This window comes from Syzygium oleosum, unplaced genomic scaffold (assembly GCF_021117445.2).
Source record: "Syzygium oleosum isolate NSW1041296 unplaced genomic scaffold, Sole_v2.1 Sole_v2.34, whole genome shotgun sequence".
Classification (NCBI taxonomy): Eukaryota; Viridiplantae; Streptophyta; class Magnoliopsida; order Myrtales; family Myrtaceae; genus Syzygium; species Syzygium oleosum.
In genome coordinates, this window is record NW_026607518.1 from 2,607,613 (window position 1) to 2,623,489 (window position 15,877).

The 15,877-nt window shown below is 41.3% G+C and overlaps 1 non-coding gene across 1 annotated transcript; it reads left to right on the plus strand.

The window, feature by feature from the left end:
- The first annotated feature begins 13,231 nt into the window (after nucleotides 1-13,231).
- On the plus strand, nucleotides 13,232-13,390 carry LOC130135577 (small nucleolar RNA snoR83). Its single transcript, XR_008814877.1, has one exon. It is a non-coding gene; the product is annotated as a small nucleolar RNA snoR83 (small nucleolar RNA).
- Nucleotides 13,391-15,877: the final 2,487 nt, after the last annotated feature.

A 15,877-nucleotide genomic window follows, 5' to 3' on the forward strand; every position in this document is an offset into this window, starting at 1 on the left:
GGTGAATCACTATCCTCCATTATTGGGGTGGGACACCTAAGTTTATCCCTAATTGTTGGTCTTCTAGCAAGAAACCTCTATTATTGGGTTCACTTATAAAGGAAAGTGTTCATTGGCTTGACTTTGGACCAAGTCAATTTGTCTTCTTGCCCATTAAACCTTAGGCATGTGACGTGCTTCTAGTCTTCCAAGAATACTAAACTCTTGGCACAAATTGCCTAAGCCAACATATTGCCTTTCTATTGGGCACTAGGCTTCTAAAGTCTTACCTCGCATTTTGTAAAAAAATCAAGGTATTCGAGGGTTTATGTAACCATACACGATTGACCATCTTATTCGAACCGAGGTTCAGAGTACCATTGAGAATAGCCGAACTTAGCCGGACCAACACCCGGGCTAATTGGCACAAGACCGAATTAATCGGGCGATCCAGGTGCAAGTTAGGTATGGACGGGCGCAGTACCGGGCACTGAGTCTAGCCTGTCAAGCACCTAACTGGGCACTAAGCCTAGTCTAGTCGGGCACGGTGCCTAGCATAATTGCCGGGCACAGGAACGGGCGTTGGTTCAGGCATGGGGCCCAGCCTTTGCCTAGCCGATCGGGCACGGGGCCTGGCACACGGCAAGGCACAAGGCCTGGGTCACACGACCTGCACTAAGCCTGGCTCGTGATCGAGCAACAGTGTTCCTGGCTTGATCTATGGCCTATCTCGATTCACCATAATGATCCATGGCCGATTCACAACCGATCCATGTTTAAGTATCAACGATCCATGACCAACCTTCGATTGTCATGTAGTCGAGTGGAATCAATCTGTGACCGACGTACAATCGCACGAAACCGGTTTATGGTCGCCCGCGACCGGTGCATTACCAAGCGGAATCACCTGCAATTGGCTCATGCCCGAGCGGCATCGATCCATAACCATCCAGCGATCGGCTTTGTGCGTGATTGTCCTACGACTGACCTTTATGGTTTAACGATCGTTCCATGATCAAATTACTCTAATCGATTGCGTGAATGATGAGTCGATCCACTACACATTCCCAGGTTGATCCATGGTTGATCCTTCGATCGAACCATAGTCGATCCTTTGGTTGCCCATTCTGACCAAATCACTTGGCTTATGGCCGACCCTCGGGTCGATCCATATACCTGTTTCTTGGCCATCTCCCTTGGTTGATTAGGTCCAAATCATGGATGTCACAATACTAATTAGTTGGAATTAGATTATTTAGCGTAATTAAGCTCCCAAACTCAATTTTTTGGTTCACAGAAGTAAGGCAATGTCCTGCATCTTAATCGGCTCCTTAGAATAGGTTAGTGACAACTTTATGTGATAATTATTTAATAAGAAGAGAGAAACCTGTAAAACCTCAAGAAATTAATATCTTAAGACAACAAGAGTGGCGGCTAAAGGCAGCCATAATTGCTCAGGTATATTGTGTTTAATAATATTTTTGTACATTTTTTTGTTAGAGAATGAATGGGAATAAATACGGGGAAGAGGAGGAGTGCTAGGGCTCCAATTATAGTAACAAATTTAGTTATGGAATAGAAAATATACAGAGACTAATTAGGAAAATAATCATGAAGGAAATCTCTGCTGAGCTGTAGCCTTGCTGTCTAACATCCCCCCGCAAGCTGATATGGCATGAGTCATAGTAAGCTTGATCTGAAGAAGACGAAACCAAGGAGTGGAGAAGCCTTTAGTGAAGATGTCGGCTGGTTGATCATGAGTGGAGATGTACTGAACATGAAGCTGTCCTTTGGCCACACGCTCACGCATAAAGTAGTAGTCAATCTCTACATGTTTAGTGCGAGCATGGAAGATGGGATTGCCAGTAAGATAGATAGCAGAAAGATTATCACACCAAAGGACATAAGGAGCGGGCAGACAAACATGAAGATCGCGTAGCAGAGCTTCTATCCAGATAAGTTCTATAGTGGTGTCAGCAAGACACTTGAACTCAGCTTTGGCATTGGATCGGGCAACGGTCCACTATTTGCGGGAGCTCCCCAAAATGAGATTTGAACCCAAGAAGATGCCAAACCCGCCAACAGAGCGACGAGTATCTGGAGCACCGGGCCATCCCACATCGGAAAAAGCATGCACCTAAAAAGAAGAGCTGGGAGTGAAGAGAATCCCATGATGTTGAGTGCCTTTGATGAAACGAAAGATCCTTTTAACAAATTGCCAGTGGATCTTAGTGGGAGAGTGCATGAACTGACAAGCTGTGTGGACAGCATATGCGATATTTGGATGAGTGAGCATGAGATACTGTAGAGCCCTACAATGCTGCGATATAGCGGCGGATCGGAGAAGGGTGCACCAAGATGAGCAGATGAGGCATCGGCCAAAGTGGTACCCAGCGTGGAAACAAGACGAGCCTCGGTCATTTTGGCCCGCATAAGTAAATCTGCAACATATTTAGCTTGATGGAGAATAATGCCTCGGTATGTCCGTTGCATTTCAATGCCAAGAAAGTAATGAAGCTCTGCCAGATCTTTAATAGCAAATTCCTGCTGCAGAGATTTAATGAGAGCCGACAAGGGTGCATTAGGTGACCCAGTGATAATGATATCATCAACATAAAGAGAGAGGAATTGGCAACTGAAGGAATGAAGCCCAATTGAACCAGAAAAGCACTGAGGCGTTGATGCTAGGTGCGAAGAGCCTGTTTGAGACCATAAAGAGACCGTTGTGATTTGCAGACATAGCAGGGATGAGCATAATCAACAAAGCTAGGGGGCTGCTCCATGAAAATTTCTTATGTTAGGTGACCATGAAGAAAGGCGTTCTTCACATCAAGTTGTCACATGCTTGACGACGAGAAAAGGCACCATAGAGGACAATGCGAACTGTCACATGCTTGACGACGGGGCTGAAAGTCTCATTGTAGTCGATGCCTTCTTGTTGATGGAATCCCTTTGCAACCAATCAGGCTTTATACCGCTCAAGAGAACCATCGGCACGGAGCTTAACCCGAAAGACCCATTTGCAGCTGATGGGTTTGCAATTCGAAGGAGGAGACACTAATGTCCAGGTTTGATTTTTTATGAGGATAGTGTATTCATCCGCCATAGCCGCACGCCAATTTGCATCTTTCACAGCCTGACTAAAGCAAGAAGGTGTGACAAAATCCGACACAGAGGCAGCCAATGCATAAGCGTGATTAGTGCGAATGTGTCTACGGGCTAAAGTGCCATCACGAAGGCATGTCACCATAGGATGTGTCGACTGAGCTGGTGGATTCGGCGGAGAAGCTGCTGGCAGGATTGGTGAAGTTGCGAACTCAGAGAGAGACCCATCAGCGGGTTCATGCAGTGAGGTTTCGGATACACCTGAACTACGCTGATTCTGCAGCAAAGAATTAGCAGACTGCAAATCGCAATTAGAGGGAGAACAGGGCTCACATGGTGGTTACTATGGCAGAGGAGTTCCATATAACTCAGCAAAAATAAGCGGCTGAATGGTTACAGCGGCCTCCAAAGATGATTGCGGAGTGTTTTGCACATAAGGGAGATCTAATTCGTCAAAAGCAACAATGTAGAACCGTTGATATTGAGGTGAATAACACCGGTATCCTTTGTATCCTGATGGGTAGCCCAAGAAAATGCACCAGTGTGACCATGGTTGCAATTTGTTCTTCGCATAGGGTCAAAGATTAGGATACACTGTGCAGCCAAAAACTCTGAGATGAGCAATATATGGAACCATTTGAAATAAGATCTCCCATGGTGATTTATTCTGCAGAACCGATGTGGGCAGCCGATTGATAATGTGTACAGCTACTTCAAAGGCAAAATCCCAATAATGATAGGGGACAGAAGCATGATATGATAGAGCATAGCGAGTCCCATTTCAACTATGTGGCGATGTTTGCGCTCAGCTGAGCCATTCTGAAGGGGTAGGTGTGGACAGGAGGTCCTATGAAAAATACCTTTCGCTTGCAACAATTGAACAAACAGTGCAAAGATAAACTCTCCTGCACGGTCAAATTGAAAAGCTTTGACCTTAGTGTTGAGTTGATTTTCAACCAAGGTGAGGAAAACAGTGACAATGGATAAGAACTGGTCACGAGAGTGAAAAAGATAAAACCAAGAAAATTTAGAATAATCATCCGTAAAACAAACATAGTATTTATTGTTTTGAGACAAAGTGACAAGAGCAGGCCCCCAGACATCAAAGTGATCTAGTTCTAAGGGAGCCTTAGACCTATTAGTTGTTGGTGGATGAGATTGTTTATGACTCTTGTTGGAAAGACAAGCTTAACAAACCGAAACATGACTTAACGACTTATTGAAGATTCTTGAAATAGTAGGAAATGTGGCATGATCAAGACGACAATGCCAATGGGTGAGTGACTCCACTTGAGAAATGAAGCAGGTTGGAGACGTAGGTGACAATGATGAGAGTGCGTAGAGGCCTTGATTAATGTCCCCCCGGAGAAGGATCCTGCCCATACGACGGCACTTCACAAAGAAACAATTCCGTGAGAAAATAAAGTAACATGAATTTTTAGCAAAGATTTGACGAACAGAAATTAAGTTCTTAGTGATAGACGGAACGTCCAGGATATTAGACATGCGAAAATCATGGGTAATAAGGGTACCTATTTAAGTGATGGGAAGACTTGACCAATTACCTATGGTGACCTGCTGAGTGCCATGATATGGCTGAACTGAGGACAGCTGATGGGGATTGTTGGTAATGTGATGTGTGGCACCCGAGTCGGGATACCAGACATCAAGAGAAAGCATCGATGGTGGAAGAGGTATCTCAACCAATTGAACTTGTGGTGGAAGTGACTGCTGCTGGTGCGTGTGGCCTCCAGAGAACCCAAATTGTTGGTTGAACCGATTGTGACAAGCAACAGCCTTGTGTCCTGGGCGATTGCAAATCTGACACCCCACATTGCTGCGTCTTTGATTTTTGTTGCCATTGAATTTCGTTACTGAGAGTTGCCCGGATTATTGAAGTTGGACTGCTGCTGTCCACAAGGATTAAAATTCCTCTGTTGCCCCGTATTTGAGTTGGGGCTATTGAAATTGGAAGTGGGGCCACGCTGTGAATGGGAATTTTGGCCCAAGCTAGTGTTGGGTGGTTTGTGGTTGCTGGAGCTCCAACAGTGCTTCATGAGCCAAGAGAAGGCCATGAAAAGACTCCCTGGTCATTTGTTGATGCTGAGTGTGAACAGAAATTGCAACAGCCAAGCTTTGAAACTAAGCTCCTAGGCTTCGGAAGATATGCATTTGGTACTCGTGTGGTGAGATGATCTCACCAATGGAGGCCAATTGATCAGATATAAAAGTAGCCTGTTGAAGAAATTCGGTCACGGTTTGATTACATTTCCGCATCATCTGAAGTTGTAGCCACAATTGGTAGCTCACGCACTGTTTTGGGCAGCGAAAGATGTAGAGGAGAAATTCCACACGGCATGAGAGGTGCTCAGATTATATAATTGACCCACAATTGAATCGGCTGTCGTGCTTAGGATCCACCCGAGAGCAATATGGTCCCGTGTATACCAATTATCGTATTCAGGATTGGGCACAATATTGGAAGAACCATCTGTATTGGTTTGAGTAATCTATTGTGGAGAACATGGCAACATTCCATCGACGATCGAAATCAGTTTATTTGCTCGAAGGAAGGGGAGGAATTCTAGCTTTCCACACCACATAGTTGTCCCCGGTGAATTTCACCCCAAGATTTGGACAACCGGATGACCCCATGAGATTTCCAGATGATGGAATGATGGGGCTGGTGAGAGACAAGATTGTTGAACTGAACGGCATTGAGATGCTAACAGCAGCGGGAGTCGCGAGACTCGATTCTGTTGAGGAACTTAGATCAAAACTCATGGCTATGATGCTTTCGCAATTGTTAGCTCTGATACCATGTAAAACCTCAAGAAATTAATATCTTAAGGCAACAAGAGTGGCAGCTAAAGGCAGCCATAATTGCTCCTGTATATTGTGTTTAATAATATTTTAGTACATCTCTTTGTAAGAAAACGAATGGGAATAAATACAGGGAAGAGGAGTAGTGCTAGGGCTCCAATTATAGTAACAAATTCAGTTATGGAATAGAAAAAATACAGAGACTAATCAGGAAAATAATCATGGAGAAAATCTCTATTGAGCTATAGTCTTGATGTCTAACAAAACCAAGTTCCAATTAGCAGGGCTTGAGAGAGTTCGTGCAAAACATAGGCGACACCTTGCGAGACTATTTGCGCCCACCTAACAATCCTTTAGCTCTCTATCAGTTGTGACAGAGTTCATGGTGGTAAAGCTCCTCTTAGTGTATAATGTGATCCTGGGAAGATCGACGCTAAACGTGATCCAAGCTGTCATTTCCACCTTCCACCAGAGTATGAAATTCCCCACCAAGAAAGGAGTCGGGGACGAGACAGGAGATCAAAAGACAACCAGAAGCTGCCACGTAACTTCTTTGATAAATCCCAAGCTAAGGGAGACCCTAATGGTGGACTGGTTAGATATATGATCTGAGAGCATGAGTATCCCCAACCATCTGAAGACACGAACAAATTAGAAATCAAGCCAGGGGACGCTTCAAAAACCTTCCAAACATATACCTCAATGTACCCAAGATTGGAGAAGGAGATCATGGATTATATAAGCGAATGTGCCGACGTACTTGCATGGGTTCCAATAGGTACCCGAGAGTTGAACTTCCAGTGATGTGCCATCGATTGAATGTAGATCTGTCAAAAGTTCCCAGTGAAACAAAAAAGAACAAGAAAATTTCACCACGGAGCGGCAGAAAGCCATCAACGTTGAGGTATCACAGTTAAGGGAAGCGAGTTTCATAAGAAAGGCGAGCTAACCGGATTTGCTGGCCAACACAGTGCTCGTAACGAAAAGAAACGGAAAATGGAGGGTGTGCTTTGATTTCACAGAGTCAAATAAAGCTTGCCTGAAGGATAGTTATGTGTTGCCCCGGATGGCATGGCCATCAATACGCCCTTGGCCCTTTGCGCAGTGGTGGATGGATACATCCAGTTCGTTCTCGCATGCGTCTCGCCGGAGAAACATGTCATAGTGGTGGTTGACTATTTCACCAAGTGGGCAGAAGCAGAGGGCCTCAGATAACAGCGCGAGCGATAAGAGTTTTTTTTCCTAAATGATAGGATACGCCGCTTTAGGATACCCCGTTATGTTGTCAAAGATAATAGGACTCCGTCTGATTTAAAAGAGTCCGAAAGCTCCGTAAGGACATGAAGTAGGCAGAAGCAGGCCGAAGGAAGAGTTGGCCGGTGCCGTCGCTCGGCGTCGCCAAGTGTTTAGTGCAATTTTCACGAATTAGGTGCTATTTAGTAAAATTTATGGACCGGCGCCAACTCTTCCATCTTCTAGTGCACCAAGATTATGCTACTTTTGCTTTCTACCTTGGCCCCTTGCTCTAAAACTACTGTGCCCCCACTTCATGTATGTGCATCATTGTTGTGGCGTTAATAGTCGGTGTTGACTCAGCAAGTCCCGTCAGATACCAAACAAATTTTGAACAAAAAGTGTATCTGCCCAAAAAACCAGTAATAGAATTACAATTTTGACTCGACAAAGATAACAAAAAAAAAAAAAAAACACCATGGGAGGACTAGAGGAACCAAAAGGGTGTAATTCCTCCAAAAAGAAAATTTACCTCAAATTAATTTTTTGACTATCAAAAACCTCAAATTTGTACACATGTGATAAATTTACCCCAAACTAATTTTTTTACCACCAAAAATCCTAAATTGCTACACTTGTGACAAATTTACCCTCTATTAGTTTCCGTTAAATTGGATTAATACCACGAAAAATCACAAATTGGTACACCTGTGATAAACGAAGGGTAAAACCCCAAACTTGTACGCCACGTCTCATCCTACTTAACAATTTGATGGTAAAATTTAACAGAAACAAATGAAAAGTAAATTTATCACAAGTGTATCAGTTTGGAGTTTTTCGTGATATTACCCCAAAAGAAAAATAGGAAAGGCAAGAGGAGCCCTTAGTAGTAGCTAAGGGTGTCAAACGGGTGGGTCGGGTCGGGTCGGGTAAAAAACGGTCCAACCCATATTGACTCATTTAACTCGTTTTGAACCATATTCATGTAGTGCAAATCTAGCGACCCAAATCCGATCCTACACATATCCGACCCGACCCGTATTGCTAAAAGATTTTAATATTAAATCCAGTTTAAAAAAAACTTGTTTCTATTAAATTTTTAAAAATATATATTGCTAAAATACTGTGGATAATTTTTATAATTTAAGTTTTATATTTTTTTCTTTTTATTTATTTATTTTCCTTTTTTTCTTCTACATATGGCGACAACCGGCAACCGACGACTGGCACTCCTTTTAATAAATTTTTCTTTTTTTTTCTTTTTTCTTTTTTTAAAAATCTTTTGTTATTTTTTTTTATTCTTTTCTTTTTCCTTCTTCATCGGCCGATCGTCGGCCACGCCAACAGCCTGTAATCGGCCACAAGCGACGGACGAGCTTGCTGGCCTCTATCGAGCTTCAAGCCTCGCCGGATCTACGACCTAAAGCGTGCCCGACGCTGGTGTTGACACCTAATTTTTAGCTCATTTTTTTTCATATTTTCAAAAATTTCAAAATTAGGTCTACAAATCTTGGCCAAGCCTTGAAACCTATTTCTAAACCAAAAAAATAATTTTTTTAGAATTTTTCTGCATTTTTCCTTAATTTCTTTTAGTCAAAATAGGTAAGAAAATCAAGAAAAATAGCAAATGGAATCAGAAAATTCCATAAAAATAGTCATTAGTCTTATTTTAAATCCAATTTCATGAATACATCATCAATTTTGAAAAATATCAATCGGGTATATGTTTTTCCCAAAATTGGGCAAAATTAAACCCGAATTGAACTAAAAATGCAATTAAATTTTTCCTAGTCATTTTTAAGTCATAGTGTCTTCACAACAAATGATTCTGGGACCTTGAATTGCATAATGGTCAGTCCAATTGCATAATTTGACATAAAAATCAAAAATCCCCAAAATTCGATTGAAAATTAAGAATTTTGAACCCAATTGGGAATCGTGCCCAATATGAAATTGTCGAAATATGAGACTCTCATTTCTAAGGTTAATCAGGTGTGGGTAATCCAATTTTGGCATCAATTTTTCCTAATCAGGTCATTAGGACATCAAATTGAACAAAACCCTATTAACCCGAATACAAAAATGAGAAAATCTTGGACTCAATTATAATAAAAATTGGGAAAATCATATATTTGGGTTTGGAATATGATGGGGAATTCAATTTTGGGATTAAATTTGGAAAATTAGGTTAAAATCGGGTCGAATTTGTGAATTTAGATCAACCCGGGTCTGTCGGGTCGACCGGGTCAACTCGACCCGACCCGGGTAGGTCGTCTTCTTCACCCGGTTTGCCAAAACGTGCACTAAACCTAGAAAAACATTTCAAACCCGCTGCTTGGCCGATCTTTTCTAGCAAATTTAGCATGTGAAAAATCACACGAACAGCTGGAGATTCTCCGGCTGGCGTGGTTAATCGGTTATAACCGATTGGAAGTCGGTGGAACGAATTTTGGGGGTGGGAAAAATCAATGAACAAAAACAGAAAAAATGAACATGGCGAAAGGAACCTGTTCGACGAAATTTCAAAGAGAGAGAACGAGCGCGAATTAGAGAGAAATCTAGAGAGAGAAAGAGAAGTAGAGATCCCCAGGTCGAGTGATCATCGCCGGTCGACTGATCAATGCCGCAAATCGACCATTTCGGGAGGATTTCCTTCTCAGGCAACCAGAGAGAACTTGACCGTGAAAGTCTGGAAGCGACGCTCGGTCGACGCATTCAGAGGCATTCCGGCGAGTCCAAAACCATCAGTTTGAAGTTCGAGTGTCAGGGAAGAGCTCTATAGTGGCCGATCAGCTCAAAAGCATTGTTTGATCCATCCCCGAAGCAGGTAAAAATCGTTCTCAGTCAATATTTTTCGAGAATTCCATAAACGTGTTTTAGCTTAATCTTATTGATCATACGATTTCTTTGATGGTTTTAAGTACTTTGATGTTCAAAACATGTTTCTGATCATAGTTATGTTGTTTGATTGCATTTTTGGATCATTAAATCATAAAAACCGAGTTGGCCACCCCTTGAATCATCTTGCCGGAGCTTACATATCCTCGCCGGAGCATTGCCGTGGCCTTAGGCCATTCAAGTAGGCCTTCTTTAAACCTTCTTGATGATTTGGAATTGATTTGAGACGATTTAGACGGCTAGGGCGGTTAGTATATTGATCTGAATGCTAGTGATGTTGTCTAGCACAGTTTCGTGTTGGTATTTTCCGATCGGTTTTTTCGCCAGCCGATGGAGATCCGGCGGCAAATCTGTAGCTTAGGAATGATAGTCAGTATGATGAAGTTGATATGGAACCTGAGAAAATGGCAAAGGGTCGCCGGGAGGCTAGCCGTCGGTGAGCTCGAACCGGCGGTCTTGAGAACAAAAACCCATGGATGTTGCACACCAGATGTTCGCCGAAATGCCACAATGGGCAGAGGGCAAAACGGTGCCGTTTTGGCGCCGTCCCCGCCGGAGAAGGCGATCCAGCGCCGGTCGGTTCGGCTTTGCCGAACCGGTCTGAACCGATCCGGTCCAGTTCAATTCCCCGGCGGGAAAATTTAAAAAAAATTCTAAAAAAATAAAAAATCAAAAAATTCTAAAAAATAAAAAATCATAAAAATAAAAAAATTAGAATTTTTTAGAAAATTACAAAATTAGAAAATTTCAAAAAAATTTTAAACAATTTCAGAAAAATTTAGAAAAATTTATAAAATTAGAAAACTTCATAAAAATTTAAAAAAAATTCAGAAAATTCATAAAAATCCAAAAATTTTCAGAAAATTCATAAAAATTCAGAAAAAAAATTGGAAAATCAATAAAAAGTTGAAAAATTCATAAAAATTTTCATAAAAATTTTCAGAAAATCATAAAAAAAAAATCAATTCTCGGTTTTAATAAATTTTTTCGAAAAAAAAAATTTCAAAAATTTTGAAAATTCACAGAATGGTCCAAAAACATCGTGGCCAACCATAAAAAGTGAAATTTGAATTTTCGGAAGTGTCCAAGTGGCATTTTTAGAAAATTCCAAATTCAGGGGTTATAACCCCTAAAAAACCCTAAAACCCTAAAAAATGCATATCATGAAATGAACTAGCTTTTAGAGCTTCATTAGGGTTTGGGTGTTTTGATTGATTTTCATTTTAGAGACCACTTAGGATTGATTGACTTGATTGACTTCGATTGTGTGTTTAATACTTGTTTGGTTTTTCTTGCGATTAGAACGGATAAAATTAGTGGGTAAGCCTCGGAAATTCGCATGACACGTTAGACATCATATCGTTCTTAGATACCGAAAGGGCGTTAGGGATCTCAATTTGGGATCAATAACGTAACCAAGTCCCCGTACTCAGAATCTCTAGTTCGTAGAATCGTGGTATTTCTCCCGTACCTCGATTAGGTTTCTAGTTTACTTACCAATAATGATTAGTGGTGACTCCAAAATCACAAACTTAGACTAAATAAGAAATTACTTTCCACTGTCATGTGAGGTATGGTCTGGAAGAGACCCTTATACGGAAATACCTCCTTAGCGCGCAAATCCCGAAAACCCCAAGAAAAAAAAGCACGGTGCAACAGCTGGGGAGCTTGAGTCTCATCAAAAGTCGATGAGGCCGGGAGCTCGAGGCTTACCAAATCGACAAGGCTCAAGACTCGTCAAAGGCCGGCGAGGCCAAGGCCAAATTTGAGAGCTCATCCCACGCCTGTAGCTGGCCACCGACTGAGGAAGAAGAAAAATAAAAAGAAAAAGAAAAAATTATTTAAAGAATCAAGAAATTAAAAAAATTAAAAATGACATGTTTATGGTTCACTTGATCTTATCTTTAAAACTAAAGCCAACCCATTTATGACTCATTTAAGACCCATTTAAAATCTATTAAGTTACTAAGTAATCCATTGATGACCTATTTAAGATTATCTTTAAAACTAAAGTCCACTCATTTATGATCCATAAAATTAAATATATATTAAAATATGGGTTCTTAACCCATTTTACCTAGGGGTGTGCAAAAGAACCGGGAACCGCCCGGACCGGCCCAGAACCGGTGGTTCCTAAGGGAACCGGTTCAATTCCCGGTTTCAAATTATTGGAACCGGTGGGTACCGGTCCGGTTCTCGGTTCTAGGTGTGGAACCGCCCGCCCACGCACCCGGACCGGACCGGTAATATAATATTATATATTATATATTATTTTTAATTTTTAATTTAAAAAAAAAAGAAAGAAAAATCTTAAATCCCTAAATGTGAAACTCGCTCAATACTCTCACTCTCTCACTCTTATCAGTCGATGCCCAGACTAAGCAAAAGCCCATGCTTTCTTGATGGTAATTGGCGAAGGTGGGATAATAACATATAGAAAAGCTTTGACAGAATGGTAAGGGACTGTCCATCTCTCTCTTTTCTCGTTTTAACTTTATTTATCCACAGGTCTTTCAAATCTTCATGTTCACTTTAATATCTATACTGTTCAATACCACATAAATGATGCTGCACCGCATCAATCACCCCAAATCGATAAAAACCATAGTAGTATGAACATATTGGTGATGTATAATTTTAATTATTCCAGAATCATTTCTTCCCATTGCGTAATTCTTTGTTGCATATTACAATACCAACATGTGAAGCTTGGTAGGACCGGTTCCATGGACCCACCCGGAAACCGGACCAGACCAGCGATCCGATTCCCGGGTGGATCCATGGAATCAATAGGCGATTCCCGGTCCTTAGTGGACGGTTCCCGATTTTAGGGTGGGAACCGCCCACTCGGACCATGCACACCCCTAATTTTGCCACCTCTAGTAGTGGCTCAATTGAAAAATAATATAAGGAAAGTAGCTGCGGGGTCGGAATCTTGAAATACGCATAAACACAGGGACCTAAACATCAAAAGACGACAACTTCAAGCGAGGATCATTAGGGTTTCGCGTTCTTGAAGCCGGCTATAAAAGTCGCCACACGGCCGACCCAGAACAGCCCCTGCGTCGATCGCAGCAGCAGCAGCTCGAAGGTGAATTCCACGTAACTCCATGGAATCCGTCATCCCTCCTTCCTTCCTTCCTCCCTTCTTCTTCTTCTTCTTCTTCTTCTTCTTCGAAAGCGGCCTCCATTAATCCCAGGCGAGATTGAGGGGGGGCTGGTGTGTTTTCTTCTTCCCCCGTGCTCGCCTGATTCATGGGAGGCCCAGATGAAAGTGCCTTCTGGGGGCTTCGCTGATGACGCCTGCTCTGCTCTCGCTTCGGGCGTTTACTAGTAGCTTTCCCATACATGAATTTGAATTTTGATCGTCTATCGATCTATTTAATCTTTGCTTCTCCATTCTTCAAGAATCGATTTCTTCAAGAATCGATTTGCTTTGTGTCTTCTTCTTCTTCTTCTTCTTCTTCTGCGTTGTGCGAGCATTGAAGACGAGATCTGTTCGGACGACGGGATGAACTTTTCGCCGTACGTGATTTTTCCAGAAATGCGGCCGTTCTATATCGCTTCGAAATAATTATGACGCTTTTGCTGACGAGAAAATAATTTTTACGTGTCAAGAGTGAATTTCTCTTCTTTTTTCCCAAAAGAAAGAAATTTTTCTTTTTATTTTAGGGCTATTTCCGAAAAAATAAAGCACCAACCTTTTATGGCCCGAACTTTTTTTTTATCTTCATAAAAAACAACTTTTATTCTAATCCCAAATCTGATCCCATGATGTGGAATTTTTATTTTGTTTGAATCAGATTTGGAATTTAAGTGAAAGTTTGTGATTTTTTATGAGATAAAAAAAAGTTCATATCAAAATGATCACTCAAGGTAAAGTGATGTTTTTTTTGGAATTAGGCATTTTATTTGCTCATAAGGATGATGAGGAAAGAATTACCAGCTTATTTTTTGAACTTTCTCGTACTGAAAATGATTGGTTGGACTTCAAATCATTTACGGTCAAAAATAAAATTACCTTTTGAATAAAAAAATCATTTATGATTAAAGAAAATATATAGAAAATGAATTTCTCAATTTGGGAAATACATTTTTCTGAAAAATGATTTTCTAGAAAGTGTTTTCTTTTATCGTGAAATTTTTCCCGAAACAATAAAATTTAAAAGATACTTGAGAGAGAGAGAGAAAGAGAGGCTGTCGAAAAGGCCGAGCGGCACGATCAAGAATGACAAAGGTCCAGTCTCCCTCAAGCGACCGTTTCGCCGCCCGCCATCATCCAAGAGTGAGAGAGACTCCCCAAAATGACCATGGTCCAATTCCTCCCCCGGGCTCGGACGGATACATCGCCGCCCCCATTGCCGCCAAGAGAGGGGAAAATTTACTCGATCCTCTAGAGGACATTTTTGAAGGGAAGAAAAGGGCAAATCCAATGCCCATTTCACTTCACATTTCTCAGCTCAAACATATATAATCACACATCCATTACAAACATCTCGTGATGGAAATCGCGAAACAATGTACGATTGCATCTAAACAATTACGCAGGCCATAGCCACACATGAGCTTGCATCATCTTCTCTACTTTAGTCTTCTTGAATTGAAGGCTGACACTCAAGTACGATTAGCATTTGCAAGGAGACCACTTCTTCACCATGATATATACTTATAGGTACATGCTTTCATTCTTGGTAATTAACTTGCTATCGATATATAGTAACGACAGAATATGAATTGCACAAAAAAAGCCACGACTCGTGTTCCCATCCAGATTTTTTCGGCTCGAAAAATGTGTATTAATTAGTGCACCATATATGTCCAACCAGTTCGATATAACCAATGTTTGAAAAGGCTTATGAGCTTTCAATGTTTAATTTTTAAAACACATTTGTATGCAGACCACATAACAATCCTTTAGCTCTCATCACATAGATCAATTGAGTTTCTTAATTAGATTAAAACATGCTTAATTTTTATGCATAGCTCATAGGGTCTTCTCCCGAGTTTTTATAACTAGGCTCTATTTTAAACTTCCCAAAATCTTTGGTTCGCAAAACGCCTTACTTGGCTCGTAACCCGCCCAGAATAAGTTAGTAGCAATTCTAATATGAATTTGATCAAACAATGAATGAGAAACAAAGTGACAATTGACAAGACTTGGGAGAGCCATGCAAACCGCAAGTGCCACCTCAGAAGAGAGTTATTTGCGCCTGCCTAGTAATCTGTTAAACTCTCTCAAATTTCACCTAGGTAGGGTCTCAACACGCATTCTCGTAGCAAATAAATTTTAGGATGTCACAACTTTCACTCACAGTTTCTTGGGAATGTTCTGTTGGCTCTGGGTCGGATGATTCATAACATTCGTAGACACAGTTTGAATTGAGGCAGAATATGTGGCTTCTCGAGAGGGTCCAATTGTGTAGAACTTAGTCTAAAACAGATGACTCTAGTTATTTGGGGATTGAAGATATTCACCGCCAGTAGCATTCGAGTTAAAACACCGAGAGCACTCAATCTAAACAACGGATGACTCTGGTTCTATGCATGTACAAACAAATTTGCCTCTCTAACTCCGAAATATTATTTGCATAGATTCGAGAAAGAAGAACAAGACAAAAAAAATGCAAAATCGCTCAGAAATCCCCAAAATCGCGCATTTCACTGAACGAATCGGTGCCCATGAGGATAGTAGAGATTTCACAAAAAAACTGGCTTAGGGACTTCAATCCGGCTTCTCTTCCCTAAGACCGATCAGATTAGAGCTGCGTGGCGACGAATCTGAATTCGAGCATTGATGAGGACGAGGACAGTGAGCTAATGGCTTACACCTTGTCGTGCT